Genomic DNA, 18,096 nt, shown 5'->3' with positions numbered 1-18,096 from the left:
ATTACTAAATTTCAACAGATTATTTTCTTTTCCTAGAAACATCAATATCCCAATGATAGTTTTCACACACAATCAAGGTCAATATTCCTCATAATGTTGTGTTGTTTCATGTTATGTCAAGAATTTGTCCAATTAGCAGTGACTAACTTTGTCAGATGTCCAATAATCCAGTTGACCGGTTTAAAAACACTTAGGTGAGTTTAATAATTTCACAGTGCAGAGTAACTTCATACTAGGTTAGGTGAATGAAGCGTTCTAAGCGCAGCGCTGCATTTTAAAGGGTCCTTTTAGATCATCCCGCTTTATACACATTTATATATATTTTAAAAATCTGCCAAACACCGACTCAGATAATTGTTCTTTTCCTTTTTTTCAAAAGAGCCCCGATTTGCATTTCGCAATTCTGTTTCCTCCAGGCTTGTTGAAAATAATGGCATAACCATCAGATAGACGTCTCTTCAACGGAACCTTCTGATTTTTAAAACCCTCCCCTACATCGAGACAAAACTAAATAAATACAACTTTAATCTACAAATATAAAAGTGTTTCCGTTTGACTACAACATGTTACTTCCGTATTCAGTAAACTACGGGAAAAGAAAAGCGTAAATAAATATTTCCAATGAAGATCTCAATCCCGAGACTCGGTGTTCTTAAATTAGCAACATCTTTCATGGAAACGTATAAATTGGTTATTGAACGAGGCATCGTTTCAGATGCTTACATTCGCATCGTCTCGAAAGAAAAACTGCACCGGGTGGGGGGAAACCATCACCCATTTAAAGAAAAGAGAACGATCCGGTGTGTTTAATAAATTCGGCAGTAACTACCGAGAGGCACGTAATTAAATTAAATTAAATACCTCCAAACAAGTACAAGTCCAGTTACCGCGCGGCAGCAGAATTCCCTTGCATTGGCTCCCACAGCGCAACTAAACAGTTAGCAGTCACATTGTGTCCTTTCGCTCCCGACGGGGGGAGAATAAAACACTTTACAATCTGTCTTAATTGACTTTTTGTAATGACATGAATGCACTTAACAAGCAGTTAAAGATTTCAAAAGAAAACATTTGCAGAACAGGAATATTTATCAAAATGGCGGAGCGAAGAATATTTACAACACAACAATGTTCAGTGCACGATTCTATATTATTAAAAGCTGCATTGATTAAAATCTGCAGCAGGACACCAAAATATTGGAACTTTGACTGGTAAATGCTTGCAAAGTAACGTTTCCAAATATCTCTGGTTACAATTGCGCAATTATTCTGGAAAAACGTGCGACTTTTTCGTGTTTATATGGAAGTGCATTGAAAATGCAATGTGAAGTGTTATGGAGGAATGTTTGTTTTACAAAGAGCTTAAATATAAAAGATATGAACAATCAGATTAAAAACACTACTCGAGAGCAGCCTGTGAGCACCTTTCCCTCTGACGGGTTTTTATTTTCCACCCAAAATTCTGAAAAATTCCCCTTCTGTTCCTCCCCCTCCCTCCTCCAAGGATAAATTGTTTAAGTAGTTTCAATTGAAAACCAGTCGACAGTAATTCCGCATTGAACGTCATTAAAACTAAAGAATATCTGTCAGTCAGTGCATCTGGAAGAGGAAAACTGTCAAAAAAGTGTGAAACAAAGTCTGTTGCATTCTTTTAAGTTAAACGCCAGATCGCGCCGGAAGCATATTCCTGCTTTTTTTTCTCTTTCATTTCAAAAATGAGAGAAACAAATTTCACGCTGAATTTCCTTACCAGTGTAAGCTGTAACACTAGGCCCTTTTTTTTCAGCTGGGAGAGGGAGGCGGGCAAACTGAAGGCGCAGGCGCGGAGAGCATACATTACTCCAGCGAGCAAAGTAACAATTCCACCTGACTCTTGAGGAAGCGAGATCGGGAGAGGGTAGAGAGGCGAGCATTCACCTCAGCTTGACCCAGCAGGAATGAGACGAAGTGTGGGGATGTGGGGATTTACTTGGGGGCAGAAGGAAAGTAACTGGACTTGAACCCGACTCTGACCCTGGCGAAAGATGTGAAGATTCACCTGAGGCTGAAGGGTGAGAAAAGAGCAAAAATATGGGGATTCACCTCGGAGAGAAAAGGGCTAAAGAATCATCTGGTGCAGAAAGACAAATGGTGCTAGAAGTTATTTGAAACTTAAAAGGGGAGAAAAAATATTGAAGTCTGATAATAAGCAAAGGATCTGATTTTTTTTTAAAAATCGTAGAGCTTGGTATTCACATGTAACTAGAAAAAAGTGACAACTATATTACAGTTGTAATGAATTCATTGGTATTGAGGAAAAGGGTTGAACACAGTGTAGATAATGCTTTCTTCCCCTTTATTTAGCTCAGTGCCAGGTGAACATTCATGACTTTTGTCTCTTCTTTACTGTCCTCAGTTTCAGGTAAATTACCACATCTTTGAACAAAAGGAAAAGTTCTGGGGATTGTGTCTCTCCAGTCATAGACTGGAAGTAGATAAAGATGTGGAGTACAGGGCTGAAGGGTCAGCAAAGATCATAAAAAGTAATTGCCAACAGGAGAAAATCTGCAGATGCTGAAAATCCAGAGCAAAATGCCGGAGGAACTCAGGAGGCCAGGCAGCATCTATGGAAAAGAGTAAACAGTTTGTTTCATGTTGAGACCGTTCATGAAGACTGGAAAAAAGAGATTAGAAGTCAGAGTAAGAGGTACAAGGTGATAGGTGAAACCAGGAGAGGGGTGAAGTAAAGAGCTGGGAAGTCCATTGGTGAAAGAGATAAAGGGCTGCAGAAGAGGGAATATGATAGGAGAGGACAGAAGGCCATGGAAGAAAGGGAAGGGGGATAGTACCAGATGAAGGTGATGGGCAGGCAAGGAAGTGAGGTGAGAGGGGGAAAAGGGGATGCAGAATGGTGAAGGGGAGGGGAAAGCAATTACTGGAAGTTTGAAAAATCAGTGTTCATATCATCAGGTTGGAGGCTACCCAGATGGAATATAAGATGTTGCTCTCCCAAACTGAGTGTGGCCTCATCACCGCAGTAGAGGAGGTCATGGACTGACATGCCATAATGGGAATGGGAAGTTGAATTGAAATCAGTGGCCACCAGGAGATCCCGTTTTTTCTGGCGGACAGAATGCAGGTGCTCAGCGAAGCGGTCTCCCAATCTACATCGGGTCTCACCGATATACAGGAGGCCACACCAGGAGTATCGGATAGAGTAGGTGACCCCAACAGACTCACAGCTGAAGTGTCGCTTCACCTGGAAGGACTGTTTGAGGCTGTGAATGATAGTGAGGGAGGAGGTGTAGGGGCAGGTGTGGCATAAGATTAATTGGATCAACTGTTCTGTAGTATGTCACACCAAAACACCACAGCAAAGTGTGATTGCAAAGGTAAAGGGAAATCTGATCTTCTTCCATGAGACTTCTGAAAACTCAGCATCATGAACTATGAGAATGCAGAGTTGCTTTAGGGAGTTGCAGACAGGTTAAGTAAATGGTCATGGACATGGCCCTTGACATATAACGTGGATAAAATCTATTTTTAAATAGCAGCAGTATTTTTTTTAAATAATGAAAGTTTGAAAGATGTTAAAGTGGCTGAGTAGTTGTGATTTAAACACTGTTCAAGTGAAAGAAAGTATTTAGGAAGGCCAGCGTTACCTGCCTCTAACCACAAGAGAATTTGGCTACAAGAGGTGCCAAGATTCACCTATGAAGGGCTCTAGACAGACTACATCAGGAATATTGTGTACAAGTCTGTTCTTCCAACCTAAGGAAGAATTTTCTTATGATAGAAGGTGTGTAGCAAAGGTTTACCATATCACTTTTTGAATTAGCAGGATTAATGTACAAAGATAGGGGTCAACTTTACATATCATATACATTCACATGTATTAGGAATTTGCTGTGGTGTTTTGGTGTGACATACTACAAAAAAAAACAATATTTGACATTTATAAAGGTTAAAATTATCTATACTGGTCCTGTGCTCTCTAGACCTTTGAAGAATATGCCCAGCAGTTCTGCAGGTGCATAGTGGAAGGAGCAAAAAACATTAACTTGTATGGCACTTTCAACAGTTGGACAATGTCTGCAAAACCAATTAAATATTTCAGAAGGATACCCACTGTATTAACTTCTGAAACATGGCAAACAACTAATTCTCAGGAATACCGATGAAATGATGACTATCTGATTTGGAGTTTTGTTTTGAGTTAGTTTTACCATTTCATGTGTGAAGGATTATTTCTAACCTGATGGGTGGAGTCACAAGATTGCTGGTCCTAGAATTTGGAGCAATAAGTGAAGTGTTGGAAGAACTCCAACTTGATCAGTACATGTGAGGGGAAAGAAAATGTGATGTCTCAAGTTGAGATCCTACTTCGGTGCAGATAGTTTTTTTTTGGATTCTTTTAGTAATTGATTCATATTGGCAATTATGAAATTCATAAGATTAACATATCTTAACTCACTAATCAATCTATCCATTCATATGTCACCATGGTGAAACATATGATTTCCACTTTTCATTTTCTCAGATCAAGCAGTTTAGATTGGGAAATAAAAGGTGAAAATTATGTAGTAAAACACAAATCTATCAACTCAAGTGTATTGCTGCTGAACAGCCATTGTGGATACAATTACTTAGTGAACTTTAATTTTTTAAGTATTTTTTAAATTTAGAAACTGTTAATTAAGCAAAGCTAAAGCATAAATATAACTAGCAATTTACTTAAAATGTGAAAATAATTTTGTTTGATCTCTGGAATAAAGTGTACTACAAAACAGCCTCAATCATTAAAGTTGACATTAATAGGATTTTACAGTGAACAGGTTAATGAGGTGTGAATTAAGAAGCTAGAGTGGATTATGAAAATAATGTATTTTATGGCTTTTCTCAATCTTTGATACCTTAGCTGTCAAAAACTTTCAATGCCTAATTACCTAGAAAAGCATGCTAAAAAACCCAATGAAAAGATAACAGAAGAACTGCATGTGCCAAGACTTGGGTATTAATGAGCTCTTACTTACATGTAATAGGTAATTTCGCTGGGCTGTAACTAACCACAAAAATGTTTTCAAATTCATGGAACAAAGTTAAGTTTTCATCTAAATTAAGATTTTAAATACTAAAGTATGTAATTACTCAAAACAAAATGTAAAATTAAAACTGAAAATAGCTGTAAAAATTCAGGGAATGTTTTAGAAACTTTGCCAGTAATTTTGAAGCAATCATCTAACTTGCCAACTAATAAATAAGTTAGAGGAACTAATGCTCCCAACTTTATTCTTATAATGAAAGTGACTTGGGAAAGCTTTGTGGTTAACTGATAAATATCTTCGGTTTGTACATCATCAAATAAAAACGGATCTTTGGAACCTGAAATGATAGCATAAAATGCTGTGAAAACAGAGTACATCTGCCAATATTTTGAAACAGTGAACTAGGTCAATGGATAGACATCATCTGTACCACTTGTACAGCAATTTATAAATGGACTATTGGAAAGAGAACACAGGCAAATGTAATGAACTTCTGGATAACTATTAATTACAGAGCTTTATAAGTTGCCTCAAAATATCAACAAGCGCTCTTGTAAAAATATTGAAAGTGCTTTGTAAAATGCTGACTGAATCGACACCATCATGAAACGCTGCACAAAATACAAATAAATTGGGTCCATCATTAAGGTCCCCCCATCACCCAGCTCATGCCTTGCTCCCAATGCTGCCATCAGAGAGGAGGCATAAAAGCCTGAAGACACACACTTAATGATTCAGGAACAGCTTCTTCCCCTCTGCTATCCGATTTCTGAATGGACATGAACACAACCTCACTAGTTCATTATTTCTATTTTTGCGCTACTTATTTCATTCAACTACATATATACTTACTGTAATTCAGTTTTTTCTCTATTATTATTGCATTGTACCGCTGCTGCAAAGTCAACAAATCTCACGGCATATGCAAGTGATATTAAACCTGATTCTGATCTTTACAAAACACCAAGTACAGTTTTTAAAAAATAGTTTGCAGTAATCCTCTCAGAGCAGCTACTTGCTTGAATGCTTAGACCTGCTGTATTGATGATTACCACCAACTTTATCTCGGTAATCCAAAGAGCTGTCAGAAGTTAACAGTGAAGGGTAAAGGAAAATGTGGTTTAATATCCATACCCCTCACCAACATTCAAACAGGGTAGCTAATCGAAAATAATGGAATTTCAGTAGAAGCCCTAATTCTCCAACTTCACATTGGTTCGTTATCCTCCCAAAAGCTCCATTCATGGATGCTGCAAAATAAACGATGTCACACGTAGGCCAGGAAGTTTCTGAATTTGACCTCAGTCTGTGTTGCGATCGCAGAACCTCAGCCAGGCTTGCAGAAGGAAAGTTTATAGTTCTGTGGATGCCAAGTCACAGGGTATATTTAAAGTGGAGGTTGATAGGCTCCTGATTAGTAAGGATGTCAAAGGTTACAGGGAGAATGGGGTTCAGAGAGAGAATAAATCAGCCCTGGTGCAATGACAGAGCAGAGTTGAAGGGCTGAATGGCCTTATTCTGCTCCTATGTCTTACTGCCTTAAATTTATTATCAAAGTATGTGTACTTTATGTCACCATATATTACCCTGAGATTCATTTTCTTGTGGGCATTCACAGTAGAACAAAGAAATATAATAGAATCAATGAAAAACTACACACACAGACTGACAACCAATGTGCAAGAGAAAACAAGCTGTGCAAATAAAGTATAAATGATATAAATAAATAAACAAACAAACAGAATAGAGTCCTTGAAGTGAGTCCAAAGGTTGTAACATCAGTTCACTGTTGTGGTGATTGAAATTATCCACAGTGGTTCTGGAGTCAGATAGCTGAAATCCTCTTCAGCAACTTTAATAGATCTTTATTCAGGTGTATCGAACAAGGACAACATTGTGATCAAAGAGGATGCATCTCCATCATAGAGGAATGCACTGATCTGGATTCACTAAGCTCACAATATCAAGCCCATCCCCTTAGTAAGGTAGCAAGCAACAACCACATCTGTTAAACAATTATTCAGCAAAGAATAAATTTTAAAATTCATAAGAATTATAAATTTATCACTGCTACAGCTTCAAGGAAGTCATATATCAAGTTTCATGGCAAGTACATCTGACTCTAGGCAGGGTCAACCCATGGAAGGCTGCTGGACCAGACAATATTCCTGGCAGGGTGCTCAGAGGATGTGCAGATGTTCTCACTGACATCTTCAACATCTCCCTGAGCAGCGCCGTCATTCCAAAATGCTTCAAGGCTGCCACCATCATCCCCGTGCCGAAGAAGTGTCCTGCCTCAATGGCTACCGTCCCGTTGCACTCACATCCATCATCATGAAGTGTTTCGAGAGGCTCGTCGTGAGGCACATTAAGACCCTGCTGCCCCCCCCTCACTGGACCCCCTGCAGTTCGCGTACCATCCCAACTGTTCAACAGACGACGCCATCGCCAGCACCCTCCACCTGGACAAAAAAGACACTTACGTTCAAATGCTGTTTATAGACTTCAGTTCAGCATTCAACACGATCATTCCTCAGCACCTGACTGGAAAGCTGAAACTGCTGGGCCAGAACACCTCCTTCTGCAACTGGATCCTAGACTTCCTTACTGGGAGACCTCAGTCAGTCCGGATTGGGAGCAGCATCTCCAACACCATCACACTGAGCGCGGGGGCCCCCCAGGGCTGTGTGCTCAGTCCACTGCTGTTCACACTACTGACCCACGACTGTGCAGCAATAAAGCTCAAATCACATCATCAAGTTCGCCGATGACACGACCATGGTGGGTCTCATCAGCAAGAACGATGAGTCAGCATACAGAGAGGAGGTGCAGCAGCTAACGGACTGGTGCAGAGTCAACAACCTGTCTCTGAATGTGAACAAAACAAAAGAGATGGTTGTTGACTTCAGGAGAGCATGGAGTGACCACTCTCTGCTGAACATTGACGGCTCCTCCGTACAGATCGTTAAGAGCACCAAATTTCTTGGTGTTCACCTGGTGGAGAATCTCAACTGGTCCCTCAACACCAGCTCCATAGCCAAGAAAGCACAGCAGCGTCTCTACTTTCTGTGAAGGCTGAGAAATGTCCATCTCCCAGCCCCCAACCTCACCACATTCTACAGAGGATGTATCGAGAGCATCCTGAGCAGCTGCATCACTGCCTGGTTCAGGAATTGCACCATCTCGGATTGCAAGACCCTGCAGCGGATAGTGAGGTCAGCTGAGAAGATCATCAGGGTCTCTCTTCCCGCCATTACAGACATTTACACCACACGCTGCACCCATAAAGCCAACAGCGTTGTGAAGGACCCCACGCACCCCTCATACAAACTCTTCTCCCTCCTGCCATCTGGCAAAAGGTACCAAAGCATTTGGGCTCTCACGACCAGACTGTGCAACAGTTTCTTCCCCCAAGCCATCAGACTCCTCAATACCCAGAAATTAGACTAACATCCACATCATTTATTATTATATTGTAATTTGTCCTCTACTGTGCCTATTGTTTATTATTTATTGTACTGCCCTGCACTGTTTTGTGCACTTTATGCAGTCCGTTAGTCCTGTGTAGGTCTGCAGTCTTGTGTAGTTTTTGTGTTGTTTTACGTAGTCTAGTGTAGCCTTGTGTTGTCTCACTTAGTCTTGTGTAGTTTTGTGTTGTTTCATGTGGCACCATGGTCCTGGAGGAATGTTGTTTCGTTTTTACTGTGTACTGTACCAGCAGTTTATGGTCAAAATGACAATAAAAAGCAACTTGACTTGACTTGATAAAATATGCAGTTACAGAAAAAGCTGGAGGAACTAGAGGAAATTGACCTGAAACATAAACTGTCTATCTATCTCCATAGATGCTGCCTAATCCATTGAGTTCCTCCAACTTGTTTGTGTGTCGCTCCAGATTCCAGCACCTGCAATCTCCCCTGTGTCCAAAATATGCAATTAGATTGCAAGGTAAGATGATTTAAGATCTTTTCAATCATGTGGGCCACTAGTCTACATGACCAAGGACAGACTTCTTTTTCAGCTGGAATTATATTTGCTGTCTTTTCATCCTTGGAACAATTCTAGTTGACAGGAAGATCTGAAATAGATGTGAGAGTCTCCAAGAACAATCATTGAGAACCCATGTCCCTCCTAGACAGACAGACAGAGAGAGAGAGAGAGAGAGAGAGAGAGAGAGAGAGAGAAAGAAAGAAAGAAGATAACATCCAAAATGTGGATTATAGTCTACAATTGATCCACACAACACTTTAGCTTTCTGATGCTGGTTATTTTAAAATAATTGCTCAATGATTGTAGACGATATTAGTCGTGCAGTTTACTTAACTTAAATGGAATTATGTTGCATAGAAACAGGCCCTTCAGCCCAAATCATTCATGTCAACAAAGGTGTGTTCCTGAGTTAGTCCACTTGCCTGTATTTGCTGCATATCCCTCAAACCTTTTGCTATCTATGAAACTGTATAAATGTCTTTTAAAAAATTGTTCATGCCTTGACCACTTCCTCTGGCAGCTCAATCCATATAGCCATCACCCTCTTTGTGAAAAGCTGCCCCTCAGAACCCCTTTAAGTACTTTTTCTCTCATCTTAAAACTATGCCGTCTAGTTTTAGTCTTCCCTACCTTGAGAAGTAGACACAGATATTCCACCTTATTTCCACCTTCAGGAAAACAATCCCTCCCCATCCACTTTTTCCATATAAGTTAAATCCTTTAGTTATAGCAACATCAGTGGATCTGGGGTTGAGAGGGTAAACAGCTTTAAGTTCCTCGGCATCCACATCACATAGTCTATACACATCAGCTGTGGGGTGAAAAAGGCATACAGCGCCTCTTTCACCTCAGACAGTTGAGGAAGCTTGGTATGGGCCCCCAAATCATAAGAACTTTCCATAGGGGCGCAATTGGAAGCATCCTGACGGTGGTATTGGAACTGTACCTCCTTAGAACATAGAATAGTACAACACATTACAGACCCTTTGGCCCACAATGTTGTGCCGACCCTCAAACCCTGCCTCCCATATAACCTCCCACCTTAAATTCCTCCATATACCTGTCTAGTAGTCTCTTAAACTTCACTTGTGTATCTGCCTCCACCACTACACTCAGGCAGTGCATTCCACGCACCAACCACTCTCTGAGTAAAAACCCTTCCTTTAATATCCCCCTTGAACTTCCCACCCCTTACCTTAAAGCCATGTCCTCTTGTATTGAGCAGTGGTGCCCTGGGGAAGAGGCGCTGGCTATCCACTCTATCTATTCCTCTTATTATCTTGTACACCTCTATCATGTCTCCTCTCATCCTCCTTCTCTCCAAAGAGTAAAGCCCTAGCTCTCTTAATCTTTGATCATAATCCATACTCTCTAAACCAGGCAGCATCCTGGTAAATCTCCTCTGTACCCTTTCCAAAGCTTCCACGTCCTTCCTATAGTGAGATGACCAGAACTGGACACAGTACTCCAAGTGTGGCCTAACCAGAGTTTTATAGAGCTGCATCATTACATCGCAACTCTTAAACTCTGTCCCTCGACTTATGAAAGCTAACACCCCATAAGCTTTCTTAACTACCCTATCTACCTGTGAGGCAACTTTCAGGGATCTGTGGACATGTACCCCTAGATCCCTCTGCTCCTCCACACTACCAAGTATCCTGCCATTTACTTTGTACTCTGCCTTGGAGTTTGTCCTTCCAAAGTGTACCACCTCACACTTCTCCGGGTTGAACTCCATCTGCCACTTCTCAACCCACTTCTGCATCCTATTAATGTCTCACTGCAATCTTCGACAATCCTCTACACTATCTACAACACCACCAACCTTTGTGTCGTCTGCAAACTTGCCAACCCACCCTTCTACCCCGACATCCAGGTCGTTAATAAAAATCATGAAAAAGTAGAGGTCCCAGAACAGATCCTTGTAGTCACAATCCTCCAATCTGAATGTACTCCCTCCACCACAACCCTCTGCCTTCTGCAGGCAAGCCAATTCTGAATCCACCAGGCCAAACTTCCCAGGATTCCATGCCTTCTGACTTTCTGAATAAGCCTACCGTGTGGAACCTTGTCAAATGCCTTACTAAAATCCATGTAGATCACATCCACTGCACTACCCTCATCTATATGCCTGGTCACCTCCTCAAAGAACTCTATCAAGCTTGTTAGACACGATCTGCCCTTCACAAAGCCATGCTGACTGTCCCTGATCAGACCATGATTCTCTAAATGCCCATAGATCCTATCTCTAACAATCTTCTCCAACAGCTTTCCCACCACATATGTAAGGCTCAACAGTCTATAATTACCCGGACTATCCCTACTACCTTTTTTGAACAAGGGGACAACATTTGCCTCCCTCCAATCCTCTGGTACCATTCCCGTGGACAACGAGGACATAAAGATCCTAGCCAGAGGCTCAGCAATCTCTTCCCTCGCCTCGTGGAGCAGCCTGGGGAATATTCCGTCAGGCCCTGGGGACTTATCAGTCCTAATGTATTTTAACAACTCCAACACCTCCTCTCCCTTAATATCAACATACTCCAGAACATCAACCTCACTCATATTGTCCTCACCATCATCAAGTTCCCTCTCATTGGTGAATACCAAAGAGAAGTATTAATTGAGGACCTCGCTCACTTCCACAGCCTCCAGGCACATCTTCCCACCTTTATTTCTAATCAGTCCTGTCCTTCACTCCTGTCATCCTTTTGTTCTTCACATAATTGAAGAATGCCTTGGGGTTTTCCTTTACCCTATTGGCCAAGGCCTTCTCATGCCCCCTTCTTGCTCTTCTCAGCCCCTTCTTAAGCTCCTTTCTCGCTTCCCTATATTCCTCGATAAACCCATCTGATCCTTGCTTCCTAAACCTCATGTATGCTGCCTTCTTCCACCTGACTAGATTTTCCACCTCACTTGTCACCCATGGTTCCTTCACCGTACCATTCTTTATCTTCCTCACCGGGACAAATTTATCGTAGGATTCAACAGAGAGTGGTGCGGACATCTGTAGTTGTGAACTTCCCATGATTCAGGACATTTACAAAGATGGGTGTAAAAAAGGGCCCGGAGGATCATTGGGAACCCGAGTCACCCCAATTACAAACTATTCCAGCTGCTACCATCCAGGAAATAGTATCGCAGCATAAAAGCCAGGACCAACAAGCTCTGGCAACACACACAAAAAATGTTGGTGGAACACAGCAGGCCAGGCAGCATCTATAGGAAGATGTACAGTCGACGTTTCGGGCCGAGACCCTTTGTCAAGACTAACTGAAAGAAGAGCTAGTTAGATATTTGAAAGTAGGGTGGGGTGGGGAGATCCAAAATGATGGGAGAAAACAGGAGGGGGAGGGATGGAGCCAAGAGCTGGAAAGTTGATTGGCAAAAGGGATACAAGGCTGGAGAAGGGAGAGGATCATGGGATGGGAGGGCTAAGGAGAAAGAAATGGGGGGGGGAGCCCAGAGGATGGGCAAGGAGTTATAGTGAGAGGGACAGAGGGAGAAAGAAAAGGAAAAGAGAAAGAAAGAAAATAAATAAATAGATAGATAGATAAATAAATAAGGGATGGGGTACGAGGGGGCGGTGGGGCATTAACAGAAGTTAGAGAAGTCAACATTCATGCCATCAGGTTGGAGGCTACCCAGACGGAATATAAGGCGCTTATGAACTCTGACAGCTATCTGGACTATTCCTCTTCCCACCCTGTCTCTTGCAAAAATGCCATCCCCTTCTCACAGTTCCTCCATCTCCGCCACATCTGCTCTCAGGATGAGGCTTTTCATTCCAGGACGAAGGAGATATCCTCCTTTTTTAGAGAAAGGGGCTTCCCTTCCTCCACCATCAACTCTGCCCTCAAACGCATCTCTCCCATTTCACGTACATCTGTTCTCACTCCATCCTCCCGCCACCCCACTAGGAATAGGGTTCCCCTTGTCCTCACCTACCACCCCACCAGCCTCCGGGTCCAACATATAATTCTCCGTAACTTCCGCCACCTCCAGCGGGATCCCACCACTAAGCACATCTTTCCCTCCCTCCCACGTTCTCCCTACGTGACTCCCTTGTCCATTCGTCCCCCACCCCCCATCTCTCCCCACTGATCTCCCTCCGGGCACTTATCCTTGTAAGAGGAACAAGTGCTACACATGCCCTTACACTTCCTCCCTTACCACCATTCAGAGCCCCAGACAGTCCTTCTAGGTGAGGCGACACTTTGGCTGGGGTGATATACTGCGTCCGGTGCAGCTTTCTATGTATTGGTGAGGCCCGACACAGACTGGGAGACCGTTTTGCTGAACACCTACGCTCTGTCCGCCAGAGAAACCAGGATCTCCCAGTGGCCACACATTTTAATTCCATGTCCCATTCCCATTCTGATATGTCTATCCACAGATTCCTCTACTGTCAAGATGAAGCCACACTCAGGTTGGAGGAACAACATCTTATATTCCGTCTGGGTAACCTCCAACCTGATGGGATGAACATTGACTTAACTCTAACTTCCGTTAATGCCCCATCTCCCCTTTGTACACCATCCCTTATTTATTTACTTTTTCTCTTTTCTCTTTTTTCCTCTTTTCCCTTTTTTTCCTCTTTTTTCCTCCCTCTGTTCCTCTCACTATAACTCCTTGCCATCCTCTGAGCTCCCCTCCCCCTTTCTTTCTCCCTAAGCCTCCCGTTCCATGATCCTGTCTCTTCTCCAGCCTTGTATCCCTTTTGCCAATCAACTTTCCAGTTCTTAGCTCCATCCCTCCCCCTCCTGCCTTCTCCTATCATTTCAGATCTCCCCTACCCCTCCCACTTTCAAATCTCTTACTATCTCGTCTTTCATTTAGTCCTGACAAAGGGTCTCGGCCCGAAACGTCGACTGTACCTCTTCCTAGAGATGCTGCCTAGCCTGCTGCTTTCACCAACATTTTTTATGCGTGTGTTGTTTGAAATTCCAGCATCTGCAGATTTCCTCGTGTTTGCGCTAACAAGCTCTGAGACAGCTTCTTCCTCCAGGCCATCAGACTGATTAACTCACGCTGATTTGAGTGTATTTCTATGTAACATTGACTGTTCTATTTATTATAAATTACTATGATTGCACATTGCACATTTAGATGGAGACATAATGTAAAGATTTTTACTCATGTATGTGAAGGATGCTAGAACTAAAGTCAATTCAATTCCATTCAATCCTTGTGATTTCTTTTTGGCACCCTCTCCAGCTTACTCACATCTTTCCTCTAGTATGGTGACCAGAACTGCGCACAATAGTCTCACCAATGTATGATACCACTCTTCTCTGATATTCCAATTCTTGTGGTCAGTGCCATCTTTGATGAACTCAAACATGTCCTCTGCCTTGAGGAAAAGTCTGTCAAGGAAAATAATGGAAAAAATCCAATCTGGCCAATTATTATTTCATCAGTCCACCCATCGGCATCAAGAAATTCCTGGAAAGGTCTTCTCTTCTGCTTTGCACTTCGGTGGCACCAACCAAGGTAGGTCTCACACAGTGAATAGTAGGGCATAGAGGAGTGTGGTGGAACAAAGAGATCTGGGAATACAGGTACATAATTCCTTGAAAGTGGTGTCATCGGTAGATAGGGTTGTAAAGAGAGATTTTGGCACATTGGCCTTCATAAATCAAAGTATTGTGTACAGGAGATGGGATGCTATGTTGAAGTTGTATAAGTCTACAGTATTGTACCTAACTTGGAATATTGTGTGCAGTTTAAGTCACCTACCTACAGGAAAGATGTAAACAAGGTTGAAAGAGTGCAGAGAAAACTTACAAGGATGCTGCCGGGTCTGGAAGACCTGATTTATAAGGAAGGATTGAATAGGACTGTATTTTTTAGAACATAGAAGATTGAGGGGAGATTTGATAGAGGTATACAAAATTATGAGGGATGTAGATAGGGTAAATGCAAGCAGGCTTTTGGGTGGGACTACAACCAGAGGTCATGGGTTAGGGGTGAAAAGTAACAAGTTTAAAGAGAATATGAGGGGTAACTTCTTCACTCAGAGGGTGTAAGAGTGTGGAATGAACTGCCAGCACAAGTGGTGCATGTGGGCTCGATTTCAAAGTTTAAGAGAAATTTGAATAGGTACATGGATAGCAGAGATATGGGGGGGGTGGGGGCTATGATCCCTGTGCGGGTCAATGGGAGTAGGCAGTTTAAATGGTTTCAGCATGGACTAGATGGGCCAAAGGGCCTGTTTTTGTACTGTACTATGACTCCATGCTGTCCAGCTGGACTTACCAACAACTTACTTTTCACACTTCGGTGCAGGTTTCACCAGGACCACTAGGCTGCCAAGTAAGGAAAAGAGTTTACTTCCAGGAGTGAGCTCGGTCTTTCTGTCCTTAACATCAATAGACAATAGACAGTAGACAATAGATAATAGGTGCAGGAGTAGGCAATTTGGCCCTTCGAGCCAGCACTGCCATTCACTGTGATCATGGCTGATCATCCACAATCAGTATCCAGTTCCTGCCTTATCCCCATAACCTTTGATTCCGCTATCTTTCAGAGCTCTATCCATCTCTTTCTTGAAAGCGTCCAGAGACTTGGTCTCCACAGCCTTCTGGGGCAGAGCATTCCATATATCCACCACTCTCTGGGTGAAAAAGTTTTTCCTCAACTCCGTTCTAAATGGCCTACCCCTTATTCTTAAACTGTGGCCTCTGGTTCTGGACTCACCCATCAGCGGGAACATGCTTCCTGCCTCCAGCATGTCCAATCCCTTAGTAATCTTATATGTTTCAATAAGATCCCCTCTCAGCCTTCTAAATTCGAGTATACAAGCCCAGTCGCTCCAATCTTTTGACATATGACAGTCCCGCCATCCCGGGAATTAACCTTGTGAACCTACGCTGCACTCCCTCAATAGCAAGAATGTCCTTCCTCAAATTTGGAGACCAAAACTGCACACAGTACTCCAGGTGTGGTCTCACCAGGGCCCTGTACAGCTGCCGAAGGACCTCTTTGCTCTTATACTCAATTCCCCTTGTTATGAAGGCCAGCATGCCATTAGCTTTCTTCACAGCCTGCTGTACTTGCATGCTTTATTTCAGTGACTGATGTACAAGAACACCTACATCTCGTTGTACTTCCCCTTTTCCTAACTTGACTCCATTTAGATAATAATCTGCCTTCCTGTTCTTACCACCAAAGTAGATAACCTCACATTTATCCACATTAAACTGCATCTGCCCACTCACCCAGCCTGTCCAAGTCACCCTGCATTCTCATAACATCCTCCTCACATTTCACACTCCTCCCAGCTTTGTGTCATCGGCAAATTTGCTAATGTTACTTTTAATTCCCTCATCTAAATCATTAATATATATTGTAAACAGCTGCGGTCCCAGCACTGAACTTGCGGTACCCCACTGGTCACCACCTGCCATTCCGAAAGGGACCCGTTAATCGCTACTCTTTGTTTTCTGTCGGCCAGCCAATTTTCAATCCATGTCAGTACTCTGCCCCCAATACCACGTGCCCTAGTTTTGCCCACTAATCTCCTATGTGGGACTTTATCAAAGGCTTTCTGAAAGTCCAGGTACACTACATTCACTGGCTCTCCCTTGTCCATTTTCATAGTTACATCCTCAAAAAATTCCAGAAGATTAGTCAAGCACGATTTCACCCTCATAAATCCATGCTGACTCGGACCGATCCTGTTACTGCTATCCAGATGTGTCATAATTTCATCTTTTATAATTGACTCCAGCACCTTTCCCACCAGCGACGTCAGGCTAACCGGTCGATAATTCCCTGTTTTCTCTCTTCCTCCCTTCTTGAAGAGAGGGACAACATTAGCCACCCTCCAATCCACAGGAACTGATCCTGAATCTATAGAACATTGGAAAATGATTACCAATGTGTCCACGATTTCTAAAGCCACCTCCTTAAGTACCCTGGGATACAGACCATCAGGTCCCGGGGACTTATCAGCCTTAAGACCCAACAGTCTATCCAACACCATTTCCTGCCTAATATAAATTTCCTTCAGTTCATCCATTACTGTAGGTCCTTTGGCCACTATTATATCTGGGAGATTGTTTGTGTCTTCCCTAGTAAAGACAGATCCAAAGTACCTGTTCAACTCGTCGGCCATTTCCTTGTTCCCCATAATAAATTCACCCGTTTCTGTCTTCAAGGGCCCAGTTTTGGTCTTAACTATTTTTTTTCCTTTTCACATACCTAGAGAAGCTTTTACTATCCTCCTTTATATTCTTGGCTAGTTTACCTTCGTACCTCATTTTTTCCTCTGCGTATTGCCCTTTTAGTTACCTTCTGTTGCTCTTTAAAAGTTTCCCAATCCTCCGGCTTCCCACTCGTCTTTGCTATGTTATACTTCTCTTTTATTTTTATACTGTCCATTACTTTCCTTGTCAGCCACGACCTCCCCTTACTCCCCTTAGGATCTTTCTTCCTCTTTGGAGTGAACTGATCCTGCACCTTCCGCATTATTCCTAGAAACACTTGCCATTGCTGTTCCACTGTCATCCCTGCTAGGGTATTGTTCCATTGAACTTTGGCCAGCTCCTCCCTCATAGCACCATAGTTCCCTTTGTTCAACTGTAATACTGACACTTCCGAGTTTCCCTTCTCCCTCTCAAATTGTAGATTAAAATTTATCATATTATGGTCACTACCTCCTAATGGCTCCTTTACCTCAAGGTTCCTGATCAAATCTGGTTCATTGCACAACACTAAATCTAGAATGGCGTTCTCTCTGGTAGGCTCCAGTACAAGCTGTTCTAAGAATCCATCTCGGAGGGACTCCACAAACTCCCTTTCTTGGGGTCCAGTACCAAACTGATTCCTCCAGTCTACCTGCATGTTGAAATCCCCCATAACAACTGTAGCATTACCTTTGCGACATGCCAATTTTAACTCTTGATTCAACTTACACCCTACATCCAGACTACAGTTTGGGGGCCTGTAGATAACTCCCATTAGGGTCTTTCTACCCTTAGAATTTCTCAGTTCTATCTATACTGACTCTACGTCTCCTGATTCTATGTCCCCCCTCGCAAGGGACTGAATATCATTCCTCACCAACAGAGCCACCCCACCC

General features: G+C 42.6%; 1 protein-coding gene across 3 annotated transcripts in view; it reads right to left on the bottom strand.

Annotated features, from left to right (window-relative positions):
- LOC140195107 (lethal(3)malignant brain tumor-like protein 4) overlaps positions 1–1,794 on the bottom strand; it is a 402,850-nt gene extending 401,056 nt beyond the window's left edge. For 2 of the 3 annotated variants that reach the window (XM_072252853.1, XM_072252873.1), the window contains exon 1: positions 1,748–1,794. The gene's annotated coding sequence lies outside the window, so the exon portion shown is untranslated. Of the gene's footprint in view, positions 1–861; positions 910–1,747 lie in introns of those variants that run through there. The other variant, XM_072252862.1, reaches the window with a different exon arrangement.
- Positions 1,795–18,096: the final 16,302 nt, after the last annotated feature.

Source organism: Mobula birostris, chromosome 1, assembly GCF_030028105.1.
Source record: "Mobula birostris isolate sMobBir1 chromosome 1, sMobBir1.hap1, whole genome shotgun sequence".
Taxonomy (NCBI): Eukaryota; Metazoa; Chordata; class Chondrichthyes; order Myliobatiformes; family Myliobatidae; genus Mobula; species Mobula birostris.
The sequence above is the reverse complement of the archived record's forward strand: the minus strand, read 5'-3'. Positions and strand labels throughout refer to the sequence as shown.